Source organism: Schistocerca piceifrons, chromosome 1, assembly GCF_021461385.2.
Source record: "Schistocerca piceifrons isolate TAMUIC-IGC-003096 chromosome 1, iqSchPice1.1, whole genome shotgun sequence".
In the NCBI taxonomy this organism is placed as follows: Eukaryota; Metazoa; Arthropoda; class Insecta; order Orthoptera; family Acrididae; genus Schistocerca; species Schistocerca piceifrons.
Window position 1 is genome coordinate 209,742,514 of NC_060138.1, and position 12,375 is coordinate 209,754,888.

A 12,375-nucleotide genomic window follows, 5' to 3' on the forward strand; every position below is an offset into this window, starting at 1 on the left:
TTCTAGTTCGCTGTTGCACGGTCGCTCGAGTTCGCTGCAATGTATCCGGGGCTTTAGTGTATGCGCACATTGTATTCCGTTTCTGACACGAGACTGTAACGTGTGCTCTCGCGTCGGTACTGTGGTGATATTTACTGTTCGGAAAAACAATGAAACATAGCTGTCCCCATGTTAGGTGACACGTATGTGATACATGGGTAGTGCGTGTTGCGAAGACAGCTGACAAATAACCTATGGCTGCAACAGCGAGCGCGGCATTTACCGTGTCGTTCCAGTGCATCATTCAGTCAAAGCAAAGGATGAAGAAGATAAACTGCACTATTTCAGCACGTTCTGTAATATGCACTTATATGGAGTAGATAGGAATTTGTAAACTGTCTCCCTACAACAATAGTTACTTTGCTTCTCTTATAAAAAGCTTGAATTCGGTTTAAGGTATTACTTTCTTAATTATTTACTTCTAGTGTACATCAATATGAACGGTTAAACACTCAAACAACTATATAAATAAAAGTAAATATTTAATCTAACACGTTTGAAATCGGACTAAAAAATATAAAATAATTTCTCGCAGCCCCATACAGATATCTAATCCCACACAAATAGCTCTGAAAATTGGTGACGGTGAATTTTTAGTAGTTCTGAAGATTTAAAACAAAACAAAAAGATTTAAAACAAAATACGTGGTGTGCATGCAATATTTAACAGTTAAGAGGTGAATGCACCTCTTTTTCGTTATAAAATTGATGTGTATTTCATAGCTGTTGAAAACACACACTCACAAAGTTTCAGAACTATCTGTGTGGTGTCAGAAATTTGTATGTGGGCAGTAGAAATTATTGTATACTTTTTAAGGATGTTTTGTATTAAACATTTATTTTTATTTACGTAATTATTTTCCGCATTCTAGTCTTCTGTGCGCGAAAATTTTTAATGGATTTTAAACGTACTGATGAGATTATAAGAGATACATGAGTTAGGTTTCTGATTCATATCAGCATACTTTCATTTGATAACATCTGAAATAGAATAGTGTTGTAAATATGTACTAATAATATATCAATATGTTTAAGTGTTATTTTTCTAAAAAATAAAATGAAGAAGCAAGAGCAATTTATTTTCTATGATCATTAAAATGTTTATTTCAATACTAAGAGCTTTATACCGACAGCTTCGCTCTTCTATGTATATGTCACATAGAGTGCACGTATCTCCCATTCCCCCCTTACCCTGACCATCTCCATCTCCTCTCATAACCATCCCCCTCCCCCCCTCTCTCTCACCAACTCATTCTCCCCTCTCTTTCTGTCTATCTGTTTCTCCCTCACTCTCTGTCCGTCTTCTCTTCCCCTACTCTCTGTCGATCGTCTCCTTCCGCTTCTCACTTCATCATCTTCTCCCTCTCTCTGACCATTTCCTCCCTCCTTCTCTCTGTCCCTCTCTTCATGTCTTCCAATCGCCCATCTCTATCACCTCTTCCTCCCTTTCTCTATCCAACTTCTCCTACCCCATCTTTCTGTCCATCTCCTCCTTGCCCTCTCTCTTTCTATCTCTTCCTCCCCCCCTGTCCATTTCATCCTACCCCTTCTCACTATCCATCTCCTCCACCCCTCTCTCTGCTCAGTCATGCAGGTCCACACAAATACCCCTGAAAAGTATTCTGATTATAGCTTCACAACATGCAGGTCATTCAGGGCATCCTATTAGTCTGTTGTACCAAACTTTTTCACTGCTACCTCCGCTCTTACAGGGCAGATCGACTAGAAAGCTAGTTAGTACTGTATTGTCATCCAGTTCTGAGCTGTGTTTAAAATTTCAAGGCTAGCTCATTGGAAATAGTTTAAAATCAATTGTAAAATTTGTTCACAAAAGGTCAACGGAAAAGTAAGCGACTTGATAAGAAAAACTGGTAATATAAGGAAATGAGTTATGAAGAAAGACAAACAAGTACTGAGTGTAGGTGAAACACGTGATTTAGCAGATCATCTGTAACAATCTTCGCTAGTAATACCAAATTTGTTCAAAAACTGCGGGAAACGAAATTTGTCAAGGAATCTTGTTGAGCCATCTGCGACTGACTCCTGACACTGCGCACTTGCAATGTTTCTAGCTACATGATCATTTTCACTTTGTGTACGGTTATTTTGTAAATAGTAAGCAATGGAAACACTTCTCTTATTCCACCTTGTTACAATGTTGAGCACAGATTGGCCCAATGTGTGTAAAATTTTCTCCCTGGCAGCAAGAATTATGACAGAGTTATCTCCATCCTCGTAAAGTGCAGATTAAATAAAATTTCTAACACTGACAGCAGATTTTTGTTTACTTATCGATACTCTTCCACGCATGTTATATATTCACATTAATAGTGACCAAGATGTGAAATGACAATCAATTTAGCGTTTTCCATTGTTCTCCACAGATAATACAAAAATATGAGCAGTTTCTGTCTGTTGTTGGAAAATTTAGTAAAAGAATTAATATACACTGAAAACTTTAGTGTAGAGACATGTATTGATTTGAAAGGCTAAAACCTACAGTAAAATATCAAAAGATGTTTTAAGTTTGCAAACAGAAAGGAAAATGAAAAAGATCTAGCAGATGGGTTTGTACAGTCGTATCCAAATAGGTGTCTCAAATCATTCCTGATTTTTCGGTGGTTCTTTGTGTTGTGTTGTAGTTTCGTTCAGTTCGAAAACTGATATGATGTGGCTCTTCATGCCAGTCTGTAATATGAAATCTCTTCAATTCCGTAACTATTGCACACTACACCCCCTTGGAAATGCTTGCTGTGGTCAAGTCTTGATTGCCCCTTTAAGCCTGTAGCTTCTTCACTACCCACCCTCCCCACATTTCCCTCTTTCATAAAACTGGCAATATCTTGACGCCTCGGAATATGTCCTATCAGTCGATCCCTCATATTAATCAAACTGTACCGTCATTTCATTTTTCCTCCGATTCTGTTCAGTAAGGAAAAAAGATCAGTGTTTAACGTCCCTTCGAGGTTCGAATCAGTGTCACTTTCTTAGTCGAACTACCTGTCCTGTCTTTAACATTCTTTTGCAGCATCACATTTCACAAGCCTCTTTTCACATCTTACGTGTTCTGTTTCTGAGCCACATTTAATATCTGTATGAACCAACTACATCCTAGATAAATATTTTCAGAAAAATTTTTGAGAAAAGTTTTTGTTGCAGTTTAATATCCAGTTTCCACAATCCTCTCAGACACCCAGCAACAATTCCCCATCAATTCCAGGTAGGCTTTGAATTAGGTTTAGTAAAAATACTTTATTTGCTGCCATCCTGTTAGAATGGTGTATGTTATGTGGTGTCCATACGAAATGTCCTGTCATATTTATTGTAGACACTGGTTCTTGTTGTCTGTCAGAGGATGTTGATTGTACAGTGTGTGAGAAATAAACTACGCCAATAAAATATTTCAAGAACCTTAAGACAGGCAACTGAATTTACATTATCAGCCCAAGGTGTGGATAATGTAAGCTGAGTTGCCTATCTTAGTATGGATGAACTATTTTCCGGTCAAGTTTCATTTTTACCAACCTGTACAAAACGGTGTAGCCGGCCTGTGTGGCTAAAGTCTTCGAGCATCTGAACACACATTATCATTGTTTTTTATGAGAAGATAGTACCCCACGGCCAAAGCGCTTGCAGGAGCGTTTCATTTTTTCTTCAATCCTATGAGCTTCACTTGAGATTTTCCGAGTACCCTAATACAAACTAAAGACTAACTGGTTGACAGGATAATAGCTACCTGTTTTATTTTACAACAGTAGATTCAGGTATTGGAGAGTGAACAAAATTCACAGCGTTCTGTGTCAATGACGTGTGTCGTATAACAGTTAAAGATCTAGAACAGTTGGTATCCGATGCCGGGAGACTGCACACCACACACCTCTGAGACAACCTGTTTGTTATCGGTGAACACAGCCTATGACTCAATGTATCAGTCGAATACACAGGTACAAACATTCAGCACGGACATCAGGTTCTCGGAATGAGTTATCATAGAAGCGTTTTATGGTGAGCCAACATCATGGATGAGACAGAAACCGGCAGGGCGGCAAAACAAAAGCATAAATATTGAACTACAGGCGGCCACCGTGTATTTTAGACTTCACCGTGCTAAAACGACTGCAAAACGGCACGACGCAACAATAGTAGGGTATATAAAGCGTGTCGGGGTTATGCAGAAAATAAATGCAATGGTCGCCGTAATGTGAAAACGGAGCGAATAATCTGAAGTCAAAAAGGGCATGCTCATTAGGTTTCACGTCAAGGCTGGAAGTGTTTCGGAAACAGTAAGTTTTTAGACTGTTGGCGTGCTGTCTTGGTTAAAGCATACGCTCTGCGGCAATGTGGTGCTATCCAGAACCGGCATCGAAGCAACGGTAATGCAGCACGACAGATGCAGAGATGTTTGCGGGCCAACAGACCTGCATCTGTTGAGCAACTGACCAGTCAGTTGAACAAAGTGTCTCCTCAACGACTGTTTAGTGTCCGCTGCTGCGTATGAGCCTCTGCAATAGGCGCCTTGTTCATGCACCCATTCTGATTGCCATTCCTCGGCAACGAAGGCTGGAATTTGCACGCCAATACCGCATCAAGACGACCAGTTAGTAGCGAAAGGTGGCGTTTTCAGATTATTCGTGTTTTATGCTACATCAGACAGATGGTCGTTTGTGTGTACGGCATGAAACGTCTGATAGCAAACAAGGAGGAAGCGTTATGTTCTGGGGAATGTTTTCATGGCATACCCTGGGTGATGTCATCGTTCTGGAAGACACAGTGGGTCAACATAAGTCTGTGCCTGTTCTTGAGTAGCATTTGAACCCCTGCATACAGCTTGTTTTTCCTCGGCACAATGGCATCTACAGGCAGGACAATGCCATTTGTCACACAGCTCGCAGTGTATGGACACGGTTCTCAGAGCAGCAGGATGAGTTTACCATACTCCCCTGGCCACCAAACTTCCCGGATTTAAACACGTTCGTGAATCTTTGAGACCATATCGATCGGGTTGTAAGCGACATGGATCCTCAACCGCGAAAACCGGAGCAGCTGGCCACGGTACTGGACTCGGCAAGGCTTCACATCCCTGTCAGTATCAGACTGTGAATGACTCTCTTCTTGTGAGTCTCACAGCGTACCACGTTGCATAACGTGGTTATTCAGGCTTTTGACAGCTGGTCACATTACTGTAACTAGAGAGTGTAATACACTACTGGCCATTAAAATTGCTACACCAAGAAGAAATGCAGATGATAAACGGGTATTCATTGGACAAATATATTATACTAGAACTGACATGTGATTACATTTTCACGCAATTTGAGTGCATAGATCCTGAGAAATAAGTACCCAGAACAACCACCTCTGGCCGTAATAACGGCCTTGATACGCCTGGGCACTGAGTCAAACAGAGCTTGGATGGCGTGTACAGGTACAGCTGCCCATGCAGCTTCAACGCGATACCACAGTTCATCAAGAGTAGTGACTGGCGTATTGTGACGAGCCAGTTACTCGGCCACCATTGACCAGACGTTTTCAATTGATGAGATATCTCGGCAATGTGCTGCCCACGGCAGCAGTCGAACATTTTCTGTATCCAGAAAGGCCCGTACAGGACCTGCAACATGCGGTCGTGCATTAGCCTGCTGAAATGTAGGGTCTTGCAGGGATCGAATGAAGGGTAGAGCCACGGGTCGTAACACATCTGAAATGTAGCGTCCACTGTTCAGAGTGCCGTCAATGTGAACAAGAGGTGACCGAGACGTGTAACCAGTGGCATCCCATACAATCACGCCGGGTGATACGCCAGTATGGTGATGACGAATACACGCTTCCATCGTGCGTTCACCGCGACGTCGCCAATGATGGATGCGACCATCATGATACTGTAAACAGAACCTGGATTCATCAGAATGCAGCGTCAAGGTAACCGTAGCCGTGGTCTCCGAGCTGATAGTCCATGCTGGTGCAAACGTCGTCGAACTGTTCGTCCAGATGGTTGTCTTGCAAACGTCCCCATCTGTTGACTCAGGGATCGAGACGTGGCTGCACGATCCGTTACAGCCATGAGGATAAAATGCCTGTCATCTTGACTGCTAGTGATACGAGGCCGTTGGTATCCAGCACGGCGTTCCGTATTACCCTCCTGAACCCACCGATTCCATATTCAGCTAACAGTCATTGGATCTCGACCATAGCGAGCAGCAATGTCGCGATACGATAAACCGGAATCGCGATAGGCTACAATCCGACCTTTATCAAAGTCGGAAACGTGATGGTACCCATTTCTCCTCCTTACACGAAGCATCAGAACAACGTTTCACCAGGCAACGCCGGTCAACTGCTGTTTGTGTATGAGAAATCGGTTGGAAACCTTCCTTATGTCAGCACGTTGTAAGTGTCGCCACCGCCGCCAACCTTGTGTGAATGCTCTGAAAAGCTAATCATTTGCATATCACAGCATCGTCTTCCTGTCGGTTAAATTTCGCGTCTGTAGCACGTCATCTTCGTGGTGTAGCAATTTTAATGGCCAGTAGTGTACATACATATAACTGACATAAAATTGGGCATGCCTAATATGCGTCACACCATTACCGTGTAACATCGCCTCTAGCTTTGGTAGTGGCCTTAATTCGGCGAGGAAGAGAGTCTGGGTATAGCATTCCGAACTGAAACCAGTCATTGATGACTGGATACCAGAGACATACCACAACGTTGGTTGGTTGATATAGGGGAAGGGACCAAACAGTAAGATCGTCGATCCCTCGGATTTAGGAAGGATTGGGAATGTAGTCAGCGTGGCCTTTCAGAGGAGCCATCCCAGCCCAAAGCGATATAGGGAAATCACGGGAAATCCAAAACAGCATGGTCGGACGCGGGTTCGAACCGTCGTCCTCCCGAATGCGAATCTAGTGTGCTAACCACTACTTCGCCTCGCTCAATACCACATGGAGAGTCTGTTGACTGCTAAGTTTCAGGCGGTGTTCCTAGTTGTGCTAGACAAGCTCTGTGAGATTAAGATCGAGTGATTTAGCGAGCCGGTCTAGATGCAGCAGGGTGTCTGGATGTTAGCCGAACTGGGAACCTATACCTACAGGCCTATGAACAGGGCTGTTGTCATTTTGGGAGGCAGAAGTGTCCACAGAATAGTCATGATGAAAATCTATAAGAAATGTCAACAGGTGGTAACCGTGAATGTTGAACTAAACGAGCTAGTATATTTTTGCAGCTTTGTTTCCAGACCGTTATAGTAGATAAAGACAGCACCTGCGAAAAGTCAGAAGTTATTATTCATATTTTATGGGAGGTTATTAATTTGTAACATGGAAAGCATCAAACCCGATACACCTTGTGTGGGACCTAGAAACGACAGAGAGGCTTCGTCCCGCCAGAGCCCTCAGCGATTCACAAACCCACAACGGGCCGCAGCAGTCCATCCACCTCACGGCCGCCCCACACCGAACCCAGGGTTTTGTGCGGTTCGGCCCCCAGTGGAACGTTTCATACCAGGCGAGGGTAACCCCAATATTTCCATGGTAGAGTAATTATGGTGCATGCTTACATGGAGACAGTGTTTGGCCATCAATCGCCGACATAGTGTAACTGAGGCGGAATAAGGCGAACCAATGAGGCAGATGGAAAACCGCCTTAAAAACCATCCACAGGCTTGCCGGCACACCAGACCTCGACACTAATCTGCTACGCGGATTCGTGCCGGGGACCAGTACGCCTTCCCGTCCGGGAAGCAGCGCGTGAGACAGAGCGGCTATCCGGGCGGACACGATACACCTTACTGAGATACACCTGAAGTGCTCTTCGAACTCCCCATGTACACTGGCAGCTATGTGACACTTTGCATTGTTCTCTTGGTAGATGCCATCGTGTCGCGGAAATACAAACGTCATATAGGGGGTAACATAGTACCTAATGATTCATTGGGCCTTCCAGGGAATATCACGAAAACATTCCCCATAACTTAACGTTCTCGTTTCCAGACTGCACCCTTCTGACGATTGTTGCCGGGGCATACAGGCCACGGACCATAAAACGTGATTCATCTGAAAAGCCACCTTTCGCCACTTAGTGGACGTCTAGTTGTGATACTGACGAACGAATTCCAGCTTCGGTTGCCGATGATCAGCAATCATTGTGGGTGCATGAACAAGGTACCCATTGCCTATGCCCATACATAGCAACGTTCATTGAACGGCCGTTGAGGAGACACTGTTGACAGCCCCTAAGTTCATTTGGGCGATCAGTTGCTCAACAACTGCACGTCTATTCGCCCGTTCACATCTTTGCAGCCGTTATTCAGCTGTGTCATCTGTGGCCCGTGATCCCACCACTGTTGCCTCGGCGCCAGTTTTGAATAGCTCCATTTTTCCATGCACAGTATACGTTAACAGTGGCGGCACACGGACAGTTTACGAATTCACCTGTTTCGGAATGATCATGCTCTCCTGGACGTCAGATAAATTTCTCCGTTTCGACAATACGACAACGATTGCACTGTTTTCCGCGTCCCCAGGACACACTCCAAATACTCGCCATTGCTAGTGCTGCCACCTGACGTCTGTGAGTGGTAGCTACTCGTTGCCGTCCAACATACAAGGTGTTCACATCAGTGTGACTGGACCGTGTAGTTTACTGCTTTACCAAACGTAAAACATTAAATATCCCATATGTTCATCTTGATTTTGAATCTCTCCCTTGTGACTGTGTCTGTTTACTAATAAATTTGTTTTTCATAGGCTTCAGCTTAATAAAACGTTTATTTTCTGTTTTAAGCTGATTTGTTTCGTCGAAGTGACAGCATTCTAATGGGTTCTTTGTTTTTACCAGTAAATAACAGAGAAAACAGCGCAATCAGCATTTCAGCTTTCAACTGAAGTGTTCACGTAGCGAAACAACTTTGGACAACCACTACCGACGTAGACAATCACAGTACATACGATATTTATCAGCTCACATTGTAAGTAGGCTGTTTAAGTTTTTATATTGGTAACGCCACGTAGCGCTCTGTATGAAAATCACTGGCTGTGCTGTGTGCAGTCTGTGGCTGGTTTGCATTGTTGTTGGCCGTTGGGCAGCTGGATGTTAACAGCGCCTAGCGTTGCGCAGTTGGGGGTGAGCCGCCAGCAGTGCTGGATGTGGGGAGAGAAATGGCGGAGTTTTGAAATTTGTAAGACTGGATGTCATGAACTGCTATGTATACAATGATTTTTCAACACTATTAAGGTAAATACATTGTCTGTTCTCTATTAAAATCTTTCATTTGCTAACTATGCCTATCAGTAGTTAGTGCCTTCCGTAGTTTGAATCTTTTATTTAGCTGGCAGTAGTGGCGCTCGCTATATTGCACTAGTTCGAGTAACGAAGATTTTTGTGAGGTAAGTGATTTGTGAAAGGTATGAACCATGGACCTTGCCGTTGGTGGGGAGGCTTGCGTGCCTCAGCGATACAGATAGCCGTACCGTAGGTGCAACCACAACGGAGGGGTATCTATTGAGAGGCCAGACAAACGTGTGGTTCCTGAAGAGGGGCAGCAGCCTTTTCAGTAGTTGCAAGGGCAACAGTCTGGATGATTGACTGATCTGGCCTTGTAACAATAACCAAAACGGCCTTGCTGTGCTGGTACTGCGAACGGCTGAAAGCAAGGGGAAACTACAGCCGTAATTTTTCCCGAGGGCATGCAGCTTTACTGTATGATTAAATGATGATGGCGTCCTCTTGGGTAAAATATTCCGGAAGTAAAATAGTCCCCCATTCGGATCTCCGGGCGGGGACTACTCAAGAGGATGTCGTTATCAGGAGAAAGAAAACTGGCGTCCTACGGATCGGAGCGTGGAATGTCAGATCCCTTAATCGGGCAGGTAGGTTAGAAAATTTGAAAAGGGAAATGGATAGGTTAAAGTTAGATATAGTGGGAATTAGTGAAGTTCGGTGGCAGGAGGAACAAGACTTCTGGTCAGGTGACTACAGGGTTATAAACACAAAATCAAATAGGGGTAATGCAGGAGTAGGTTTAATAATGAATAGGAAAATAGGAATGCGGGTAAGCTACTACAAACAGCATAGTGAACGCATTATTGTGGCCAAGATAGATACGAAGCCCGCACCTACTACAGTATTACAAGTTTATATGCCAACTAGCTCTGCAGATGACGAAGAAATTGAAGAAATGTATGATGAAATAAAAGAAATTATTCAGATTGTGAAGGGAGACGAAAATTTAATAGCCATGGGTGACTGGAATTCGAGTGTAGGAAAAGGGAGAGAGGGAAACATAGTAGGTGAATATGGATTGGGGCTAAGAAATGAAAGAGGAAGCCGCCTGGTAGAATTTTGCACAGAGCACAACATAATCATAACTAACACTTGGTTTAAGAATCATGAATGAAGGTTGTATACATGGAAGAACCCTGGAGATACTAAAAGGTATCAGATAGGTTATATAATGGTAAGACAGAGATTTAGGAACCAGGTTTTAAATTGTAAGACATTTATAGGGGCATATGTGGACTCTGACCACAATCTATTGGTTATGACCTGTAGATTAAAACTGAAGAAACTGCAAAAAGGTGGGAATTTAAGGAGATGGGACCCAGATAAACTGAAAGAACCAGAGGTTGTACAGAGTTTCAGAGAGAGCATAAGGGAACAATTGACAGGAATGGGGGAAAGAAATACAGTAGAAGAAGAATGGGTAGCTTTGAGGGATGAAGTAGCGAAGGCAGCAGAGGATCAAGTAGGTAAAAAGGCGAGGGCTAGTAGAAATCCTTGGGTAACAGAAGAAATATTGAATTTAATTGATGAAAGGAGAAAATATAAAAGCGCAGTAAATGAAGCAGGCAAAAAGGAATACAAACGTCTCAAAAATGAGATCGACAGGAAGTGCCAAATGGCTAAGCAGGGATGGCTAGAGGACAAATGTAAGGATGTAGAGGCCTATCTCACTAGGGGTAAGATAGATATTGCCTACAGGAAAATTAAAGACACCTTTGGAGATAAGAGAACCACTTGTATGAATATCAAGAGCTCAGATGGAAACCCAGTTCTAAGCAAAGAAGGGAAAGCAGAAAGGTGGAACGAGTATATAGAGGGTCTATACAAGGGCGATGTACTTGAGGACAATATTATGGAAATGGAAGAGGATGTAGATGAAGATGAAATGGGAGATATGATACTGCGTGAAGAGTTTGACAGAGCGCTGAAAGACCTGAGTCGAAACAAGGCCCCCGGAGTAGACAACATTCCATTCGAACTACTGACGGCCTTGGGAGAGCCAGTCCTGACAAAACTCTACCATCTGGTGAGCAACATGTATGAAACAGGCGAAATACCCTCAGACTTCAAGAAGAATATAATAATTCCAATCCGAAAGAAAGCAGGTGTTTACAGATGTGAAAATTACCGAACTATCAGTTTAATAAGTCACAGCTGCAAAATACTAACACGAATTCTTTACAGACGAGTGGAAAAACTAGTAGAAGCCAACCTCGGGAAAGATCAGTTTGGATTCCGTAGAAACACTGGAACACGTGAGGCAATACTGACCTTACGACTAATCTTAGAAGAAAGATTAAGGAAAGGCAAAACTACGTTTCTAGCATTTGTAGACTTAGAGAAAGCTTTTGACAATGTTGACTGGAATACTCTCTTTCAAATTCTAAGGGTGGCAGGGGTAAAATACAGGGAGCGAAAGGCTATTTACAATTTGTACAGAAACCAGATGGCAGTTATAAGAGTCGAGGGACATGAAAGGGAAGCAGTGGTTGGGAAGGGAGTAAGACAGGGTTGTAGCCTCTCCCCGATGTTGTTCAATCTGTATATTGAGCAAGCAATAAAGGAAACAAAAGAAAAATTCGGAGTAGGTATTAAAATTCATGGAGAAGAAATAAAAACTTTGAGGTTCGCCGATGACATTGTAATTCTGTCAGAGACAGCAAAGGACTTGGAAGAGCAGTTGAATGGAACGGACAGTGTCTTGAAAGGAGGATATAGGATGAACATCAACAAAAGCATAACAAGGATAATGGAATGTAGTGAAATTAAGTCGGGTGATGCTGAGGGAATTAGATTAGGAAATGAGGCACTTAAAGTAGTAAAGGAGTTTTGCTATTTGGGGAGCAAAATAACTGATGATGGTCGAAGTAGAGAGGATATAAAATGTAGGCTGGCAATGGCAAGGAAATCGTTTCTGAAGAAGAGAAATTTGTTAACATCCAGTATTGATTTAAGTGTCAGGAAGTCATTTCTGAAAGTATTCGTATGGAGTGTAGCCATGTATGGAAGTGAAACATGGACGATAAATAGTTTGGACAAGAAGAGAATAGAAGCTTTC